Source organism: Macaca fascicularis, chromosome 14 (genome assembly GCF_037993035.2).
Source record: "Macaca fascicularis isolate 582-1 chromosome 14, T2T-MFA8v1.1".
NCBI classification, from domain to species: Eukaryota; Metazoa; Chordata; class Mammalia; order Primates; family Cercopithecidae; genus Macaca; species Macaca fascicularis.
The window spans coordinates 69,495,164-69,517,949 of record NC_088388.1 but is presented as its reverse complement, the minus strand read 5'-3'; the positions used below and the strand labels follow the sequence as shown (position 1 = coordinate 69,517,949).

General features: G+C 36.3%; 1 protein-coding gene and 1 pseudogene across 1 annotated transcript in view; both read left to right on the top strand.

Moving 5' to 3' along the window:
- The window catches only part of MMP26 (matrix metallopeptidase 26), a 370,667-nt gene that overhangs the window by 184,405 nt on the left and 163,476 nt on the right, over positions 1-22,786 (top strand). The window lies entirely within an intron of this gene.
- LOC135967259 (olfactory receptor 51H1-like) lies at positions 14,255-15,331 on the top strand (annotated as a pseudogene).

The window sequence follows — 22,786 nt, the reverse complement described above, 5'->3', positions numbered from 1 at the left end:
CTCCAAATCTTTCATAGGATTTTAAAAATCATGATTAAAAAGTGCATCAAATAAAATGTACTATCTTAACCATTTTTAATTGTACAGGTTAGCAGTGACACATATATTAACATTGTTATGAAACAGAGCTCCAAAACTTTTTCATCTTGCAAATCCGACTCTCTGCTCGTGAAACCACAGCTCCCTGTTTCCACCTGCCCATAGCTTCTGTTAACCACTGTTCTGTTTTCTGTTTCTATTAATTTGACTAATTCAGATACTTTATGTAAGTGGAATAACACCTTATTTGCCTTTGTGTAACCAGCCTATTTCACTTAGCATTACATCCTCAAAGTTCACTCATGTCGTAGTATGTGACATGACTTGTTTATTTTTAAGGGTGAGTAATTTTCCATGTATATACCAGATTCTGTTCATCCATTTACTTGCTGATGGAAATTTGTTGCTCCCACCTCTTGGCTATTGTGCATAATGCTGCTATAAACATGAGTATGCAAATATCTCTTTGAGATCCTCTTTCAATTCTTTTGGATATAAACCCAGCTGTGGGATTGATGGATCATATAGTAATTATATTTTTAAGTTTTTGAGGAAACTTAATCCTATTTTTCGTATCAGTTGCACCAATTATACTCTATCAATAGTGTCCAAGGGTTTCAATTTCTCCACATCCTTGTCAACACTTGTTATGTCCTGTTTTTTTTTTTTTTTTTTTTTAACTGTAGTCATCTAATTGGCGTGAGGAAATATCTCATTGTGGTTTTGATTTGCACTTATCTTATGGTTAGTGATGTCGAGCATATCTTTATATTCTTGTTGGTCATTTACTTGAAGACGTGTTTATTCAAGTATATGTTTAAGGTTCAATCTATTTTGTCTGATAATAGCATAGATGTCCCTGTTTCCATTTTGGTTACCACTTGCATGGATACTCTTTTGCCATCCCTTTAATTTCAGATTATGTTTGTCCTTAGATCTAAAGTTAGTTTCTCTGAGACAGTATATAGTTGGATCCTGTTTTATCCATTCAGCCAACCTACGTTTTTTGATTGGAGAGCTTAATCCATTTACATTTAATTACTAATAGAAAAATACTTATTACTGTCATTTTGTTAATTATTTAGTATATGTCTTGCAGCTTTTATGTCCCTTCTTTCCTATCTTGCTGCCTTCCTTTGTGTTTCATTGACCTTTTTTGTAGTGACATCTTTGATTCTTTTCTCATTTTCTTTTGTGTGAAAATATCTACAGATATTTTCTTTGTGGTTACCATTGCAATTACATAAAACATATTAAAGTTATAGCATTTTATTTTTAAATGATAATAACTACAATGACATACAAAAACTCAACTCCTTTATAACTCCACTCCCCACTTTATGTGATTGATGTCACTTATTATACCTCTGTATATTTTGTATGCCCACTAAAATAGATTTTACAGTTCTTTTATATATTTTTATTTAACTTATATGTACAACAATTACAATAATCCAAGGTATTATATTTGTCTGTATTTACTTTTTATTGTAAAACCTCATATTTGTGTTTGACTTTGCCTTAATGTCTGGTATCCTTTCATTTCAACTTGAGGAACTGTCTTTAGCATTTCTTGAGAAACAGGTCTAGGTTAAGGAGCTTCCTCAGTTTTTGTTTATCTGGGAAATACTTTTCATATTTGGAGTATAATTTTGCTCAAAACAGTATTTTTACTTGACAGTTTTCCTCCTTACCTTCCTTACTCCCTCCCTCCCTCCCTCCTTCCCTTTCTTCCTTGCTTCCTTCCTTCCTTCCTTCCTTTCTTTCTTTCTTTCTTTTCTTTCCTTGAATATATCATTCCACTCCCTTCTGGCCTGCAAGGTTTCTGCTGAGAAATTCTCCGATAATAATATGAAAGCTCTCTTGTATGTGATTGGTTGCTTTTCTCTTGCTGTTTTTAAGATTTCCTTTTCGTTTTTAACTTTACACGTTTTTATTAGAATGTGTCTCTGTATGGTTCTCTTTGGATTTATCTTAATTGATATTGAGCTTCTTGAAATTTTATGCCCTTTTCCCTCACTAATATTTGGAAAGATTTTGGCCATTACTTCTTTAAATAACCTCTCTTCCATTTTCTCTCCATACTCTTGGATTACCACAGTGTGTATTTGTACCCTGGTAGTACACTTGATAGTATCACATAAGTCACTTAAATTTTTTCCACTTTTCTTCATTCTTTTCCTTCTTACTACTTATTGATTTAAATGATTAATATTCAAGTTTTCTGATTTGTTCCTCTACCTGACCAAGTTTGTTGTTGACTCTCTCTAGGAACTTTTTAAATTTGGTTATAGTATCTGTTTTGTTCTTTTTTTTTTTTTGTAGTTTATATTTCTTTGTTGATATTCTATTTTGTTCAAGTATCACTTTTTAATTTTGTTTAGTTGTCTATATATATATATATTTTTAGCTCATTGAGCATACTCATGACAGTTGTTTTAAATTTTTCATCAGGCAGCTTATTGATTTTGTTTCTTTGATTGGGTTATGTTTTCCTCTTTCTTTGTATGCCTTGTAATCTTTTGCAGGGATTTGAGCATTTGAAATAATAACTTCCTTTTCCCATCTTTTATGCTGACTTTTTGCAGAAAAAGATCTTCACCAATCAGCCAGACTAGAGGTTCTAAAATATCTCCTTTTCTGATCTCTTGTTCTCCCTGCTATCTGCCTACAGAATTGCAGCTCTAATGTGTTGCAGTGCTTACTTATGTTTCCAAATGCTTGCAAACTCTGCCACTGATCTGTCTGTGCTGCAAGTCAGGTGAGACAGAAACTGGTCACTAATCACCATAGGAGCCTCTAGACAAACCAGATAATTGAACAGTCTTTTGTTTCCATCGCAAGGAAGAAGACTATGGATGGGAGGATTCTTCCCAGTTACATGCTATTCTGGGTAGATAGAGGAGTAAAAACAAGAGGGCTAATGCCACAAATTTGTCTACCCCTTTTGCTAAAATTCTTTCTTGATTTTACATTGGCCTGAGTTCTGTAGTTTTCAACTTGTTTCTACAGTTCTCACAGAGGCATTCTCACTCACATATTGTTGTTATCTCAGTGTTTCTATGGGAAAAGGAGAGCTTGGAGCTTTCTACTCTGCCATCTTGCTGACATTATTCCATCTCATGGTGTTTTATTAATTATTATTATCATTTTGTATTTACCAATATACCTAGCACAGTGCCTTTAATATAGTTGTAGCTCAGTTGCTGTTTAGGATTTATGGATAAATGATGACAGATATGTCCCGGAAAGATGGATATAACAACTGAGAGTAAACTGGATTGGCAGGGCAGAGACTAGCAACACAGACACAGAAGTTTAATGTAATTGTGCATGTAGTAGATGATGAGTATTTGGTCTTGGCCTTTTGGATTGATGATGTAAAGGAACAAGTAGATGCAAAAAGAATTTTAAAAGTAGAATTATATCAGGGTTTTTTTGTACAGTCAAATTAGTTCTCTCTAACGCGATTGTAACCTATCAGTTCATATCCATGTCTGCTATCTATTTCTGTAATAAAACACGCTTGCTTTGGCATTCAAGATCACCAACTGTCTATTGCCACTCTCTATCTTGAAATTCTCTTTCATTTTTCCCTACATGGATCCTAACCCAGTAATACTAATGACCTCACCTGACTTCAGATGAATAAATCTTATACTTGCGTTTGTGCCTACATAGAAATAATAAAACTCTCCTACAATGTTTATATTACCTCATGTACTAATTCTATACTTCCACCAAACCCGTTTATTTCTCACTTTTTCTGAGAAGCATCTAACTTCTACATAAAACCTCATAGTATTTTCATTTTATGAATATCTACAGATTGTATTCAAAGACAATTATATGGTAACATACTCTATTTTTTTGAGAGTTTTAACTATTTCTTATCTCCTTTATGGAAATACTATTTTTCTCATCTCTCCCTAATTCAAGAATGGGGGGTATGGGAACATGATGACGTGTTTTTGGATGTGTTGAATGGAACTCTGTGGGTCAAGTAGACTTTGGTCTAATATCTACAAAATATATGTAATAATTTGGTGCTTCCTGAAGTGAAAAACAGATATCTTCTTCTAGGGGTTGCGTGTCTCATGTTCAGATACTTGCAAATACATAATATAGCAGAGATAATCACAAAAAGAAAATATATAAAACAACGTGCTGCAGTGAAATGATGAAAACTGGAGCCTGTCTTTTTTTTTTTTTTTTTTTGAGACGGAGTCTCGCTCTGTCACCCAGGCTGGAGTGCAGTGGCCGGATCTCAGCTCACTGCAAGCTCCGCCTCCCGGGTTCACGCCATTCTCCTGCCTCAGCCTCCCGAGTAGCTGGGACTACAGGCACCTGCCACCTCGCCCGGCTAAGTTTTTGTATTTTTAGTAGAGACGGGGTTTCACTGTGTTAGCCAGGATGGTCTCGATCTCCTGACCTCGTGATCCGCCCGTCTCGGCCTCCCAAAGTGCTGGGATTACAGGCTTGAGCCACCTCGCCCGGCCGAGCCTGTCTTATGGGATAAAAAAGAGGGTCACTTTTTCAGTCAAGGAGAAAAGATCGTGGTGATTTTTATGAAGAGTTATTCCTGTTACTATGACTGTTAATATAAGTTAGAGAGTGAAGACATCCTTTTCTCTTCTTGTTCCTCACTATATTTCCTCAAATCCACGCAGCAGAGCAAAGCAATAGGATCTCACTTCCTGCTGCTTTCTCCTGTGCAAACTTTCATACTCATTTAGGCCTCATACTGTATTTAGATCCTCACTTAATAAATTTAGATCTCAGAATATCTCTTGTCACTTACTGAGACTTGTGTTTCAAATGTCTTGAACAATCCCTGGGACTGCTGCAGATTCTCTTCAGGATGATGACAATCCTAACAACCACCACATTATGTTGAAACTTAATTTAAAAAAGACTTAAGTGTACCTATCCACCCCAGGACTTTGGTTATTCATTGTCTAGCAATATTTTATCAGCTAAAATCACCATGTACCACGATCTTTGTATTAAGCCTCCAATCAAACTCTGTTCATTTATATTAACTGCATCACCATTTCATCTTTACATTATTGTCCTTCTATAATCTCATCTTTGTTTCCTCTCTCCAAATATTCCCACTCTATCCTCTGAAACCCCACTGCTTCTCAGTTAACAATTTTTGCTGTTTTTTTCTCTGTCCTTATGGGCCTTTCACCTCCTGCCCTAACTAAAACATGGTGTCATCATATTGTGATGCCTCCCCTGAAGCTCTTTCAAATGGGGATACTCCTGTTTTCTACACATTTTGTTGTCTTTCTCAATCCTGTATGACTCTAACACTGGCACACCTTAATCTTCTTGGGGCAAAAGAAGTTACTTTTAGATATATCTCCTTTCCCTTCACTAATAGAACATCTGATATTCGGATAATTAATAAATACTTTATCACCTATGCTGGACAATTAGAGATAAGTATAAATTCAGATTATGGTGAAATTGTGAAAAATATGATTTCTGCTAAGGACAGGGACTTATTTTCACATATAGTTGAAATGATAATATTTATAGACTAATAAATCATTACATTGATCAAAATACTTAGAAGATGATTAAAACAATGCCATTTTATGTGTTAAAATGAATTAAAAAACCCTTCTAGTCTTTCTTTTCAGTGTTATTTTCCCCTAACATACAGGAATTAAATTAGAAATCATAGAAAGATATCTAACATACCCAAATATTTTAAAAAATATTACATGTAATTAAAGTAAATTAGAAAATATTAAAATTAATGAAAATAAGAAGTCTGTATATCAAAATTTGTGGTACCTCAGTAAAGCAGTGCTGAGAGGAAAATTTATGGCATTGAGGCCTTAGATGGGAATAGAAAAAAAAGTCTTAAATTCATATTTTAAGCTTCAATCTTAACGAATTAGAAAGTAAAAACAAATTAAAACCAAAGCAGGCCGGCGGCAGTGGCTCATGCCTGTAATCCCAGCACTTTGACAGGCTGAGACAGGCAGATCATGAGGTCAGGAGTTCGAGACCAGCCTGGCCAACATAGTGAAACCCCATCTATGCTAAAAATAATAATAATAAAAAAATAGCCAGGTGTGGTGGCATGCACCTGTAGACCTAAATACTCGGGAGGCTGAGGTACAAGAATCGCTTGAACCCGGGAGGCAGAGGTTGCAGTGAGCAGAGATGGTGCCATTGCCCTCCAGCCTGGGCGAGAAGAGCAAAACTCCGTCTCAAAAAAAGAAACAAACGAACAAACAAACAAACAAAAAACAGAGTAATCAGAAAGCAGGAATTAATAAAGATCAGAGAAGAAAATATTGAAATTGAAACAGAAAAACAGCAAAGAAAATCAATAAACCAAAACCTTTTTTAGAAGATCAACAGAATTGACATTCCTCATATGAATTTTCAATAATACTGTGTAACAAATTATCAGAAACATAGTAGCTTAAAACATATCCAGTATTAACTGAACTTCTGCAGGTCAGAGGTCTGGGTGCCTCAAACAGGTTCTTTGCTCAGGGTCTTAGAGCGAAAAATCCAGGTGGCAGCTGGGCTGGACTTTGACCTGAGACTCTTTGGGAAGAAACCATTTCCAAGCTCCTTCAGTTTGTTGGCAGAATTCAGTTCCTTTCCTTTATAGGTCCTTGTTTATTATTGGCAGTTGGCTGGAGGTCACTTTCACACCGTAGAAGCTGCTCAGTTCCTGTAAATATGGTCTCTCCCATCTTCAAAACCATAAATGGCATATTAAATTCTTCATATACTTCAAACATCTCTGACTTCCCCTTCTTCTACTGGCAGGAAAAAAAGTATCTCTCTGTTTTTTTTTTTCTTTTTTCCTCAAGTGATTAAACTTTCCTGGATAATCACCTTTATATTATGTAACATAAAATCATAATGAGTGTAACACTTGGTGAAGTATTTTCAAATCTGTGTACCACATTCGCCTAACCAGACTGACAAAATGCGAAAGCATAAAGTATTAATATTAGAAATAAAAGAAGGAATATCTCTATAGAGATATTTATTTAACAGATTTATTAAACAGATAGCAATACTACAAACAATTCTATGTTCCCAAATTCAACAAGTTAAATAAAAGGGACAAATTCCATTACTTTTAATGGCAAAAACCACAATTACTTTTGCACCGACCTATTATTATTATTATTATTGAGATGGAGCCTCGCTCTGTCACCCAGGCTGGAGTACAGTGGTGCAATCTCAACTCGCTGCAACCTTTGCCTCCTGGATTCAAGCAATTCTCATGCTCAGCTTCTTGAGTATCTGGGATTACAGGCACACACCACCACCAGTAGCCTGGGTAATTTTTTTGTGTTTTTAGTGGAGATGGGGTTTTACCACATTGGCCAGGTTGGTCTCGAATTCCTGACCTCAGGTGATCCGCCAGCCCCAGCTTCCCAAAGTGCTGGGATTACAGGCATGAGCTACCACACCTGGCCCCATAATGTTACTTTTATACCAAAAGAATACAAAGACATTTCATGAAAACACGTACGCACGCGTGCACACACACACACACCCCTACAGATCAATATCACAATATCACTCAAGACATAGACACATATCAAACTACTAGCAAATCCAATCCAGGAACATATTTAAAAGATATAATATGACCACTTGGTGTTATCGTGGAAATACAGGCTGGCTCAACATACAAATACTATACAATCTATTAACAGACCAGAAATGAAAAATCACAGTTTATCTCCATATACTGAGAAGCAAGCACTTTACCATGCTTAACATCCATTAATGGAAAAAACTCCCAGCAAATTAGCAATGCAAGGAGGAACTTCCATCCCACTATAAAGGGCATATACAAAAGGTCTTCTAGCTGACATCATACTTGATGAAAGAGCAGATGCTTTTTCTCTAACATCAGGGAAACAAAACAAGGCTATTAGCCTCTTACCACTTTTATACAATGTTGTACTGGAAGTTCAGTCAGTGACACTAATATAAAAATGATTTTTTGAAAAAAATAGCCAAGCTGGTAGTTTTATAGTACTTGAGTTCTAGAACTTCCACAAAGTGACAATAATCAGGAGAATATGATTTTTGGAAAAGAGACACATAGATCGGTGAAACCAAATACATAATCTAGAAATAGCCCCAGAAATATGGTCAATTGATTTTTGACAAAGGAAAAAAGGAAATTATGGAGAAAGCACAGCTTGTTCAACAAATTGTGCTGAAACAATTGAATATTTTAAAGAAAGTTAACCTATATTTCACACTTTATACAAAAGTCAACTAGAAAATGATAATAAACCTATATACAAATCCTAACACTATAAAACCTCTAGAAGACAACACAAGAGAAAATCTTTGATGACTCTTTATGCAAATGTTTTAAAATTAGTCTCCAACAGCACACCCCTAAAGGCTTAAAAAAGATAAATTGGATATCATCATCTTTTTTTAAAAAAGTTTAAAGATAGACACTTTGAAGAGAATGAAAAAGCAAGACACAGACTAAGGGAGATGTTTGCAAAATAGATACACAAAAAATGTGTTTTATATAGAAAATATGATAAATTAAATACCTTATAAACTCAACAATAAGAAAAAATGGTACATCCATGCAATGCAACACTTCAGTAATAACATAAATAAATCTCAGATTATTGTGTTAAGTGAAAGAATTCAAGTTCAAAAGATGACATACAGTGTAATTCCATGTATATGATGTTCTGTGGTGAGCAGGTTATGCAAACCAACTATGAAATGCTGGGAAGCTGAGAGGCTGAAGAAAGAGGGTGACTCTGTCACAAAAAAAAAAAAAAAAAAAGAGGCTGACAAATCTATGTCCTCAGAAAGAAAGATTTAATAGGGACTTTAGAACAGATGCCATATCTTGAGATGGTTGATTCCCGGACTGTTACTCTTCAGACCCAGGATTTACATAACATATGAAAAGAGTACACATCCTTCAGAAGATATTTGCCTAGGGGCAGGATATATGGTAAGAATGTAAAATTAGAAATCTTAGAGGCATTCCCAGAATGGGGTTTAATCAGAAGTCGACATGGAAGATTAGCATCCAAGATGGAGTTGTTTTAGCCTACACATATGACATTCAGGATAAGCCAAAAATATAGAGTAAGATAATGGATCTGGGGTTGCCTGGGTCTGTTGGTGACTATCCACCACCCTAATCCAGATACCAAGTGTTCCATCAACCCAAAACATTCCCTCAAGCTACCCCTTCATAACTTCTACTCAATCTAAGAAGAGGGAATTTACTTAAATGCTGGAAAGGTAAGGATCAGGGGAACATACTTCAGTAAGTAGATAAGAGAGGGGCCCAAGTGAAAGAGATTAGATCCAATCATCACAAAACTTTTGAATGAGTGAAGGCTTTTCTATGGAATGTGATGAGATAAAGACTGAGTTGGGGGATTTCAAATATGTGGTGAATATTAGACATTGCTTTTGATAGGAATGAGGTAAGTATCCAACCAAGGAAAATCAAATTAATTAGCTACAGATAGATTCCCTTAACTTTTCTGGGCCATAAAATCTAACATATTGCACAGTCAGTATCTTCTAGCCATTTTCAGTTTCAAGATGTTTTATAAAAAGATGTAATAACGTTTGTTCAGTTTTATACTTGCGCTAGCAACGTATGATAGAAAGCTAAGATTAAAAAAATCAGATTCCATGTGATATAAAATGACCCACCTCGATAAGTAATAAAACATTGGCTGAGCAGCTAGAGTAAAATCAGAGTGATTCTATTTCTTAGATCCCCTATGGGTCGATACAGAAGAAAAACATGAATAAGGGCATAACTGGGTTGCAAGGTGAAACGTTTATTATTAACAGTGGAATATAGAGGTTAAGACATTGCAAGTAGAGCAGTTCCACGTTAATTAGTTCAAACAGTATTGAAAGACTGATTATGTGATGTAGATATAGATTTTGTGTAATGGAACTCAATATTTTGAGAGGCTATCATGTTAGAGAAGTGATTTGCATTAATATTAAATTACTCTGGGACTATTGTGTAGATGAATGATAAATGAATAAGAGAGCTTGGAATATAAGCCTCATTCTATTTGAACATTTCTTCCTTACCTAGCCATGGTGCCCTTCAAGTTCCAGGAAGTCCAGAACATACCTAGTGCACTGAGAAGCCACTGCTGTTATTTCTATCGTAAGCAATTTCTACAGTTTAATTCTTAGAATTACATCTAGAATCTGGGTCATTTTCCAATGTCCTCTTTTCTTTGCTGAACAATGAGGATGAGAATAACATATCCACTTCATAGGAGGATCACTTGTGTTTATGAGGATTTATGTGTATTATAATGATTAAAGTATAAAATGAATGTGATAAATATTGTGACTGCTAAAGTGTAGAATTAATATAGAATGTTGTTATTGCTATTATTATTGCTGCTGTTATTATTTTTCATAGGGCAGGTAGGGAAAGTAGCATCTGAAAGTAATATAATATTGTGGAATATTAGTTGTCTCTTGATTGATTGTGACATTGATTGATGCTTCCCTGAAAGACTTCTTACTTTACTTTTGCACAGGGCATGACTTATGACTAAGTTGATATTGAAGGCTGAAAAATGCAGATAAAATAGCAGAAATATTCATTTATTAGGAAGCCATTTCAACTATACAATCATTTTTGGATGGGAAAATCATGGAGTAACTTTTCCTTGAACCCTTTTTTTGTTAGTTTTCCTATGTTTTGAGAAAAATAAAAATAACTATCATTTATTCAGGGCATTGAAATAGTGAAATGGTTAAGATGTCCCTGAGAAACTGTGATTGTGCAGTAACCAGCTCCTGGAACTTCCTACACCCCGCCCCCCCCACACACACTCACACACTCACACACACATATACATTTCTCAAATGTCCTCAATACTATCTTCTTTCCCAGATATGAGACTCTAAAGGGCGATTTGAGCCCTAGAGAAACCTCCTTAGCCTTGGAAGGCTCTGGGGAATAACCCTGTTTGTGGATCTGTGAAACTCTCTAGGGCACACTAACGGGAGGAATGCTGGAGCAACTCAGGAAGTAAAAGCCCTCATGGGGTAGTGACAGTGGTTTTGCCAGGCAAACCTCAGGCTGCTTAAGAATCATCTTCTAGCTGAGGCTTCTCTCAGCAACAAAGTGAGTTGGAGAGTAAAACCAGAAGATAAGGTTGGTCTGTTGACAGAACATGTTCTGACATCATTCCTGAAATCTCTAACTGGCTCCCAAGTACTCCTTTGCGTTTCTCCTTATCTTCCTTGTTCTTCATTCCCCTATCCAAGCACTCAAGTTCTGTGCCTTGTCTTTTTTCTCATTCACATCTGCTTTAAGGGAAAGATATGAAGTCACAACTTATTTATCCTAATGGTGTAAAGATAACCCTTTTCTAAGAGGTAGATAGAAATCAGATCCTCTATAGTGAATGCATTGCCTTGAAGGCAGGAAGCTTTCTGTGACTGGAACGGATGTAGGCAGAAGGTAAATGTCAGCTATAGAATATGGCGTGCATACTTCTAGACTGGTTAGGTATTGGGTCTTTTAAAAAAAATCCTTTTATCTAGAACTTGAAATAATTGTCGTGTAGGAATGTTCCCCCTAAGGGAAGAAATTTGTGGCTCTACTCTCAGGTGAAAGATGGTTACAATTAATCTTTACATCAGGAGGGTTTTTATTTCTGTTTCTTAAGGTCCACCCTGCCCATCTTACATAGTAGTAAAATGAAGGGTAAAATTATTCTTTTAAGACCAGTCTCAACCTTGTACTATTATTCACAATGTCCTAGAATGCCTGGAAACCTGAAAGTTTTTCTAACACTTATAGCAAATGAAAGGGTTATTTTTGGTTCTTTGTTTGCTGCTACTCACATAATAAAGAGATTTTATAATTTGTTTAATTTTCCACCTGCTCCTTCAATCTAGTGTCTATAATGGATCCACATAAGTTGTGGGAGCCTAGAGAGCAAATACAGAACACTTATACAGCCCGTTTTCCCAGAAATGTGGCAGTGTATATAGTAGAGTGTCAAGCCAGGAAAAATTGTCAAAGGCAGAACTTAGGGTCCAAGAGCCTTATCTTCATAAGATAGATTTGAATTCTACCTGTTTTCTAGATCCTGGGCAATACACGTAAATAATAAAGTCTGAGGACTCATGCAAGACCAAAAGATGCAATTTTTTGTTTTCTCTAATGGAGCACCCAAGCTCCCATAACAGTTGTAATTCTCCTCAAAAAGGCTATGCAGTTCCCTTCACCCCTGCCCATTTTTTTATCTTCTTTTTTTTCTACCAACATGTTGTTGACTCAGGGCAAGTTATTTTCTTTATCTAGGTTTTAGGTTTTCTTAAAATGTGAAATAGTTCAATTTTTACCTCTGCCATTCTTTGAATTTTTGTTTTTATCCTTTAGTTTCTTTTCTCTCCTTCCTTCCTCCCACCTTATTTTCTTCTTTTCCCATTTTCTCACTTCTCAGAATTTTCCCTCATTCCTCCTCTTTATTACAATTATTTGACAAAATTAGTAAGAGCTTTCTTTCTCAAAAAATCACTAAGACATAAGAAAACCAAAACAACAGTTATTTGAGTGGATAAAAATGTTTATTGGCAATCTCATAGGCCACATACTTGAACTAACTCAGCTGTCTTTTATAAAAGAAATGGAAGTAAATTGCTATGTTATATAAATAGATAAAATAATCTGGCTAAGCTTGGAGGAAACTTGATAAGAAATCTTTCAAAGGGTATTTTTGGAGATGTTAAAAACAGTTATAATATGCTTTTTAGTTTATCATGAGAATGGGTCAATCAGAAATGTACAATAGCCTGGAGGTGGGATGCCTAATAGTTGTAAAGCAGAGAGTAAATTATTTCAAAAATGCAAGGAATACAGAATTAAATGTGATTATTTGTGATAGAGGAGAATCTCTTAGTTTTTACCTCTGCTGCAGAAAATCTGGTCAAAAGGTGCAAACAAAAATAGAAAAAAAAGAATTCAATATTAATACTGAGTATACATGAACAACAAAACCTTTAGTTCAAAATAATCATAATAAAAGAACACATTTTATTTCTAGGGCTTTTAAATTTTAATTATCACACTGATCCTATGAAGTAGATATTATTATTGCCCACTCATTATATATGTAGGGGCTTTACTGAAGATCAGGGGGAGCTGGGATCCAAATACAGGATGTGTGGATCTAGAGTCCATGCTCTTAACACTACATTGCCTCTTAGTCAACCTGATTCCAATCAATCAATAAAGATAACTGATGAGAGTTTTAAGGTTAATGGGTTTTCAATGAGAGTATATTCTACCATTGTCAACCATGTCCAAAGTCGAATGACCCCATCAAAGGGTCTTTGGTAGTTAGTATAGGTACTGGTTCTGGCAATATGAACGTGCCTTCCAGATCTCCATGGAGGCCTCCATAATCCAGAAAATCAGGGTGTAACATGATCACTGTGCCTTAGCAACGAGAGATTGCCAGATAATCCTGATCCTGAAAAAGTCTTCCATTGAGTCCTGGGTATCTTACTTTCTCTTGGACAGAATGGTTTAGTCTATCCAACAATTGCTGTTGTTGCTTTACCAAGTGAAATATGCTTCCTCATATATTAAGATTTCACTAATTTAGAAATGGCAAACATTTTTAATTTTAAATGAGTAAAGTGTCTGTAGTTCTTGGGTTGGGAATGATTCTGAGGCTCTGGGGAAACAAAGGAGGAGAATGCATAAAGAGAAGCTAGGTGCGTGCAAGGGGTATTTCCACCCCTGCCCTCGGCACAAGATATATTGCCTTCGTGAAAGCCCTGGATATAAGAAGTGTGATGAATGGGAGTGGCATTTTTTGTAGATAATCAAACTATTCATATTTCATCTTGACTCAGTTATATTCATAGTGGCTAAATTATTATGTCCTCAGCTTCTGACTCAATAGCTTATAAGACATTGATTAGAAACAAGGAAAAAAGTAGCAGGAGAGGCAGAATATATTTTACTACATGGGTTGGTGCTACAGTGTCTGCTTGAAGCTGAATATGACTTACTTATTCTTGGGTGAGTCATTTTCCCTTAGGTCAGTAGAACCTTACTCAACAGGATCCACCTTGGAGTAATGATTTTAGGGATTCTGTCTCCTCTTAAATTTTGCCTCCCCTACCCCCTGAAATACAGTTATGTGGGGAAAAAATGGCCCCACTCTCAAGGAATTCAGAGTCTAATGTATCATTTATCTTTGTCACTGTATTTTTGGAAGCCATTCATCAGGATCCCATGAGTTCCTTTCCCATGACTATGTCACATTGGCACCATGCAGATAATAACTACTCCCACTTCCAACACCTTTACTTTGTCTTCACTGGAATTCCAGGGCTTGAGCAAAAGTATTACCAGATGACATTTCCGCTGGGTGCTGTATATGTTATTGCCCTCTTTGGCAATAGCATCATAATCTCTACCATCACGTCTGAATCATCTCTACATATCCCTATGTACCACTTTCTGTGCATGCTGGCTTTGGCAGACATGGGGCTTGCCGTCTGTACTTTGCCCTCTATGCTAGGCATATTCTTGTTTAACTACAAGTCCATTGCCTTTGATGCCTGTCTTGTTCAGATGTACTTCATCCACACCTTCTCAGCCATTGAGTCTGGCGTGCTGGTGGCAATGGCCTTTGATCAGGTTGTGGCAATCTGGACCCCTCTCAGGTACAGCACCATTCTAACCAATGGTGTGGTCTGCAAAACAGGGTTAGTCATTTTGTCAAGGGCAGTCTGTGTTGTCTTCCCTGTGCCTTTCCTCATCAAGAGGCTCCCCTTCTACCACTCCAACATCCTCTCCCACTCCTTCTGCCTCCACCAAGACGTTATGCACCTTGCCTGTGCCAGCACCCGCGTCAACGGTCTCTATGGCCTCATCGCTGTCATCTTCACCAAGGGTTCTGACTCCCTCTCCATCCTCCTCTCCTATGTGTTTATACTTCAAACAGTAATGGCTATTGCCTCAAGGGAGGGTTGACTGAAGGCACTCAACACCTGTGTTTCACACATCTGTGCTGTACTCATCTTCTATGTGCCACTCATTGGGGTGTCTGTCATTCATCGCTTTGGAAAGCACCTGTCACCCCTGACTCATGCCCTCATGGCAAATGCATACCTTGTTGTACCCCCTGTGCTAAACCACATAGTCTATACTGTGAAAACCAAAGAAATACAAAGGAAGATCTTCCAGATGTTTGTTGAAACCAAGATTACAGCAGAAGGTTAGAGTCTGCCTGTTTGAGAGAAGCAGCTATTCTGTAAAGCTCAATTATGACTATGAAAAATAAAGATTCATTTATTTATTTACATTTTCTGTGTGACTTTAATTGGGCAAAGAAAGATCTCTCTGCTCATAGAGAATACTTTTTTTTCCTGTGCCAAATTGTCCATTGTCTAATATAGAAAGGGTGGTATCTACAAGAACTATTCATTGTACTGTTCTGTAACTCTACATTTAAGACAGCATATAACAGCTAAAGGCAGAGATTATTACAAATTCCATTTTTAAATAAAACTTTTGAATAGACATAGGCCATAAGTTTTATGTGTTTTCAATTCAACTTCCTTAAGTTAATTTAATTTAATATTCTAGATCAAGAATTAGCAGTGGCTTCCATGGGCTTAGTAGGAAAGAAACAAACTGTACTCATGAAATAATAAGAAAACACCAGGGAAGAATATATTATTAAATAAAGTATGAATCAGAAAGATGATCCAGTTGTAGAATTAAGAATATAAATGTATACAAGTGAGCAGGGCCACGAACCATGTTGTATGACATAAGATCAAAAGACTAAGGGTAAGGTTTAGCTCTTCCATGCAACAGCTATGTGAATACTGAGTATTCTCTTTATATTTCTTAGCTGCAATTTCTTTATTTTGAAAGTGAAAGTAATATTACTTAGCATCTAGAATTTTCATGAAATTAATCATAAATTTAATAGAACTATGCAACTATGGGTATTCAAGAACATTGAATAATAGAGAATAAGAAAACTTCTGTTTATAGACTATCCACTAAATAAAAGACACAGTGCTAGATCCTTTTACATGTTCTCTCATCTGATAATTATGGCGTCCTATGAGAGAGAGTGTTATGCACTGATTCCAGATGAAGATATCAAGATACAAAATAGTTAATTTGCTTGTTGGCCAAGTCTCAGCTGAACAGACGTCTTCTGTACCTTAGAAAAGAGGTTAAATGGGTTAGGCAAACAGATGGTGAAGACACTCAGAGTAGGGGCTTAAAGAATCATGATTAGTTTTGTTTGAAGGCAAAATAAGTATAAGAGTTGGAAATAACAGAGATGTACATATACATTGAGCTATGTGTATTTGTTTATGTGGTCAAAATGACTTTTTCAAAGTATTTGTACTTTGAATGTTGAAACCTAACACACTAGATTCTTTGAGACTTCAGTGTCACTATTTATTACTCTAACCAGTGACTACTTTAGAAGTTTGGAAGATTAGTTCAGAAAGATTTTCTGGGCAAGAAAAGAGTATTTCCATTTAAACGCTGCTTTCATGTACATGAAGACTTATTGAACTTCTTTAGATAGGTGCTTAGATAGATTCATAAAAATAAATTCTATTATCCTTTTCTTAATTGCACAAAAACAAAAGTGCATTTCAGACATTTAAAAATAATATAACTATCAAATATTATTTATATTTTCTTGACTTTGTGGAGAAACTTGAGCTCCGCCATGTCTGGAGGGACTTAAGTGTTTGCCAACACTGTCACAGCCCTGAATCTGGAGCAGAGCTATTCCTCATGTTGTTAAGAGACTCGGCCTAGCGCTACCTTCTCCAACGTGGGGAAAGAGGTCCTAGAATCAGTGTTAAGTGACCAATATTCTCAAGGCATAAACAAGACTCCTTGAGGATTTTTAGGTCTTGGGTGTTTTCACCTATTTAGGATGCTTGAAAGTTAGGCAATGACATATTTTAAACCACAATCTGTTTTACAAATAAATTCTTCACAGCCGCTATCTTTGGTGCTTTAAGAACATAAAGACTGGCCTCAGAAACAAGTATAATGGTGAAGAAGATTGTGTTTATTTCTTTATCCCCTTTCTGTCTTCTTCACTTTCCCCTTTAAAGGTGAAGATGGTAGCTGCAGCAATCACAGCATCAACAGTACAAGTGATAGCTACAATACCATCTATGAACTTCAGTAACTGATGTATGATATACTGTATTATCTCATTACTCCTAGAATTCACTCTATGTGCAAATATACTGAAAGCAAAAGCTTAGATGTCTTATATCTCTGGGTTTAAGTCCGGGCTGTGCTACTCACTATCTGTGTAATCCGGGATGAGATTTCTAATGTATTTAATACTGACTGTTCTAACATACAATCTCTGGATGAGAATATTACTTATTTCATAGAGTTACAGCGATTAAGGAACTTCATGTATGTAAGACGTTACCCGGAGCCTGAAACAATGTAAACATTCAACAAATGTTGGTTTGTATTATATTCATTATTATTCTCAATTTTTAAAAATACATGGAGGCACAAAGGGTTTATGTAACTCTATCAAGCTCAGATAGAAAGTAAGTGGGCACAGTCAAAATCTGAAGCCACATTATTCTAGCTGCAAAGTACATGCTGATTCTCACTGTCTCTCTTTCTGTCTTCTCTCTTGTACACTCAATGTTGTCTTTCTGTTTCCATAAGGAAATAATTGTATAGTATATTTTAAATGAGGAAGAATAATAGTCATATCAATGGCAAGATTTCAGTTCCAGAACAAAATGTCAAGGAGAGAATCTAAAGAAGGGACTGATTTAGTAGTGTGCTATTGAAAGTGAGGTCTATGAACCAGTGCTGGTTTGGCAACTGTCTGTTACCTATCTGTGCTGAGGTAAGTTCCAAAATGGAAAGTGTTTGAAGATGTTTATAGCTATTCAACTTCTCAGTAGTACTGAAGCACATAATTTTATATACAAAGTCAGAACAATAAAATTATATTGATCCAAGGTGAACTGGAAAAATCAAAAACCAAAATCAAAATGGATTTACCATGGATATTTTGAGAAGCACTGATTTAAAATGATGCATCCTATTTTTTCATAGTTAATTTTAACAATATCTATTCTATATATTGAGCTAGGCACAGTGCTACATAATAATGATGATGAAACTCATAAAGTCAAGAACTGCAGAAAAGGTACAGTCTAATGGTGGAAAGAGGCAAGCGAATAGCTGGAATGCTTTCTGGATGCCTATAAGATAACCTAGAGACTGAGAAATGCCATCTGTTTTCCCAGGTAAGAATGGCCAAAAGTTAGCATGAGTTTGATAGTTTGTTGATGCGTGTACTTAATCCTTTTAGTGCTGTGAATATATCCTTAAATCAATACCTTCAAGGCTAAATTCATTGAGCCACAATGTAATCCCAATTTCTCTATATCAGCTTCAGGAATCTAGAGTATGACTTTTTTTATTTTCTTTTTTATTAAACTTAAAGTTCTAGGGTACATGTGCACAATGTGCAGGTTTGTTACATATGTATACATGTGCCATGTTGGTGTGCTGCACCCATTAACTCATCATTTACATTAGGTATATCTCCTAATGCTATCCCTCCCCCTCCCACAACAGACCCCAGTGTGTGATGTTCCCCTTCCTGTGTCCAAGTGTTCTCATTGTTCAATTCCCACCTATGAGTGAGAACATGCGGTATTTGGTTTTCTATTCTTGTGAAAGTTTGCTGAGAATGACTGTTTCCAGCTGCATCCATGTCCTTACTAAGGACATGAACTCATTCTTTTTTATGGCTGCATAGTATTCCATGGTGTATATGTGCCACGTTTTCTTAATCCAGTCTGTCATTGATGGACATTTGAGTTGGTTCCAAGTCTTTGCTATTGTGAATAGTGCCGCAGTAAACATATGTGTGCATGTGTCTTTATAGCAGAATGATTTATAATCCTTTGTGTATAGACCCAGTAATGGGATGGTTGGGTCAAATGGTATTTCTAGTTCTACATCCTTGAGGAATCACCACACTGTCTTCCACAATGGTTGAACTAGTTTACAGTCCCACCAACACTGTAAAATTGTTCCTATTTCTCCACATCCTCTCCAGCACCTGTTGTTTCCTGACTTTTTAATAATTGCCATTCTAACTGGTGTGAGATGGTATCTCATTGTGGTTTTGATTTGCATTTATCTGATGGTGAGTAATGATGAGCATTTTTTCATGTGTCTGTTGCCTGCATAAATGTCTTCTTTTGAGAAGTGTCTGTTTACATCCTTTGCCCACTTTTTGACGGGGTTGTTTGATTTTTTCTTATAAATTTGTTTGAGTTCTTTGTAGGTTCTGGATTTTAGCCCTTTGTCAGATGACTAGATTGCAAACATTTTCTCCCATTCTGTAGGTTGCCTGTTCACTCTGATGGTAGTTTCTTTTGCTATACAGAAGCTCTTTAGTTTAATTAGATCCCATTTGTCAAGTTTGGCTTTTGTTGATATTGCTTTTGGTGTTTTAGAAATGAAATCCTTGCCATACCTATGTCCTGAGTGTTATTGCCTAGGTTTCCTTTTAGGGTTTTTATGGTTTTAGGTCTAACATTTAAGTCTGTAATCCATCTTGAATTAATTTTTGTGTAAGGTGTAAGGAAGTGATCCAGTTTCAGCTTTCTACATATGGCTAGCCAGTTTTCCCAGCATCATTTATTAGATAGGGAATCCTTTCCCCGTTTCTTGTTTTTGTCAGGTTTGTCAGATAAGATGGTTGTGGATGTCTGGTATTATTTCTGAGGGCTCTATTCTGTTCCATTGGTCTATATCTGTTTGGTACCGGTACCATGCTGTTTTGGTTACTGTAGGCTTGTAGCATAGTTTGAAGTCAGGTGGTATGATGCCTACAGCTTTGTTCTTTTGGCTTAGGACTGTCTTGGCAATGCAGGCTCTTTTTTGGTTTCATATGAACTTTAAAGTACTTTTTTTCTAATTCTGTGAAGAAAGTCATTGGTAGCTTAAAGGGGATGGTATTTAATCTATAAATTACCTTGGGCAGTATGGCCATTTTTACGATGTTGATTCTTCCTACCCATGGGCATGGAATATTCTTCCATTTGTTTGTGTCCTCTTTTATTTTGTTGAGCAGTGGTTTGTAGTTCTCCTTGAAGAGGTCCTTCACATCCCTTGTAAGTTGGATTCCTAGGTATTTTATTCTCTTTGAAGCAATTGTGAATGGGAGTTCACTCATGATTTGGCTCTCGGTTTGTCTGTTATTAGTGTATAACAATGCTAGTGCCTTTTGTACATTGGTTTTGTATCCTGAGACTTTGCTGAAGTTGCTTATCAGCTTAAGGAGATTTTGGGCTGAGATGATGGGGTTTTCTAAATATACAATCATGTCATCTGCAAACAGGGACAATTTGACTTTCTCTTTTCCTAATTGAATACAGTCTATTTCTTTCTCATGCCTGATTGCCCTGGCCAGAACTTCTAACACTATGTTGAATAGGAGTAGTGAGAGAGGGCACCCTGTCTTGTGCCAGTTTTCAAAGGGAATGTTTCTGGTTTTTGCCCATTCAGTATGATATTGGCTGTGGGTTTGTCATAAATAGCTCTTAGTATTTTGAGATATGCCCCATCAATACCTAGTTTATTGAGAGTGTTTAGCATGAAGGGCTGTTGAATTTTCTCAAAGGCCTTTTCTGCATCTATTGAGATAATCATGTGATTTTTGTCTTTGGTTCTGTTAATGTGATGGATTACGTTTATTGACTTGAATATATGTTCAACCAGCCTTGCATTCCAGGGATGAAGCCAACTTGATCATGGTGGATAAGATTTTTGATATGCTACTGGATTCGGTTTGCTAGTATTTTATTGAGGATTTTTGCATCGATGTTCATCAGGGATATTGGTCTAAAATTCTCTTTTTATGTTGTGTCTCCGCTAGGCTTTGGTATCAGGATGATGTTGGCCTCATAAAATGAGTTAGGGAGGATTCTCTCTTTTTTTATTGATTGGAATAATTTCAGAAGGAATGGTACCAGCTCCTCCTGGTACCTCTGGTAGAATTTGGCTATGAATCCGTCTGGTCCTGGACTTTTTTTGGTTGGTAGGCTATTAATATTGCCTCAATTTCAGAGCCTGTTATTGGTCTATTCAGGGATTCCACTTCTTCCTGGTTTAGTCTTGGGAGAGTGTATGTGTCAAGGAATTTATCCATTTCCTCTAGGTTTTCTAGTTTATTTGTGTAGAGGTGTTTATAGTATTCTCTGACGGTAGTTTGTATTTCTGTGGGGTCAGTGGTGATATCCCCTTTAGCATTTTTTATTGCGTGTATTTGATTCTTCTCTCTTTTCTTCTTTATTAGTCTTGCTAGTGGTCTATCAATTTTGTTAATCTTTTCAAAAAACCAGCTCCTGGATTCATTGGTTTTTTGAAGGGTTTTTTGTGTCTGTATCTCCTTCAGTTCTGCTCTGATCTTAGTTATTTCTTGCCTTCTGCTAGCTTTTGAATGTGTTTGCTTTTGCTTCTCTAGTTCTTTTAATTGTGATGTTAGGGTGTCAATTTTAGATCTTTACTGCTTTCTCTTGTGGGCATTTAGTGCTATCAGTTTCCCTCTACACACTGCTTTAAATGTGTCCCAGAGATTCTGGTATGTTGTATCTTTGTTCTCATTGGTTTCAAAAAACATCTTTATTTCTGCCTTCATTTTGTTATGTACCCAGTAGTCATTCAGGAGCAGGTTGTTCTGTTTCCATGTAGTTGAGTGGTTTTGATTGAGTTTCTTAATCCTTAGTTTGATTGCACTGTGGTCTGAGAGACAGTTTGTTATAGTTTCTGTTCTTTCACATTTGCTAAGGAGTGCTTTACTTCCAACTATGTGGTCAATTTTGTAATAAGTGTGATGTGGTGCTGAGAGGAATGTATATTTTGTCGATTTGGGGTGGAGAGTTCTGTAGATGTCTATTAGGTCTGCTTGGTGCAGAGTTGAGTTCAACTCCTGGATATCCTTGTTAACTTTTTGTCTCATTGATCTGTCTAATGTTGACAGTGGGATGTTACAGTCTCCCATGGTTATTGTGTGGAGTCTAAGTCTCTTTGTAAGTTTCTAAAGACTTGTTTTACGAATCTGGGTGCTCATGTATTGGGTGCATATATATTTAAGATATTTAGCTCTTCTTGTTGAATTGATCCCTTTACCATTATGTAAATGGGACCATTTTTGATGGTTTAAAGTCTGTTTTATCAGAGACTTGGATTGCAACCCCTGCTTTTTTTGTTTTCCATTTGCTTGGTAGATCTTCCTTCATCCCTTTATTTTGAGCCTATGTGTGTCTCTGCACGTGAGATGGGTCTCCTGGCTACAGCAAATTGATGGGTCTTGACTCTTCATCCAATTTGCCAGCCTGTGTCTTTTAATTGGAGCATTTAGCCCATTTACATTTAAGGTTGATATTGTTATGTGTGAACTTGATCCTGTCATTATGATGTTAGCTGGTTATTTTGCTTGTTAGTTGAAACAGTTTCTTCCTAGCATTGATGGTCTTTACATTTTGGCATGGTTTTGCAGTGACTGGTACTGGTTTTCCCATTTGATGTTTAGTACTTCCTTCAAGAGTTCTTGTAGGGCAGTCCTGCTGGTGACAAAATCTCTCAGCATTTGCTTGTCTGTAAAGGATTTTGTTTCTCCTTCACTTA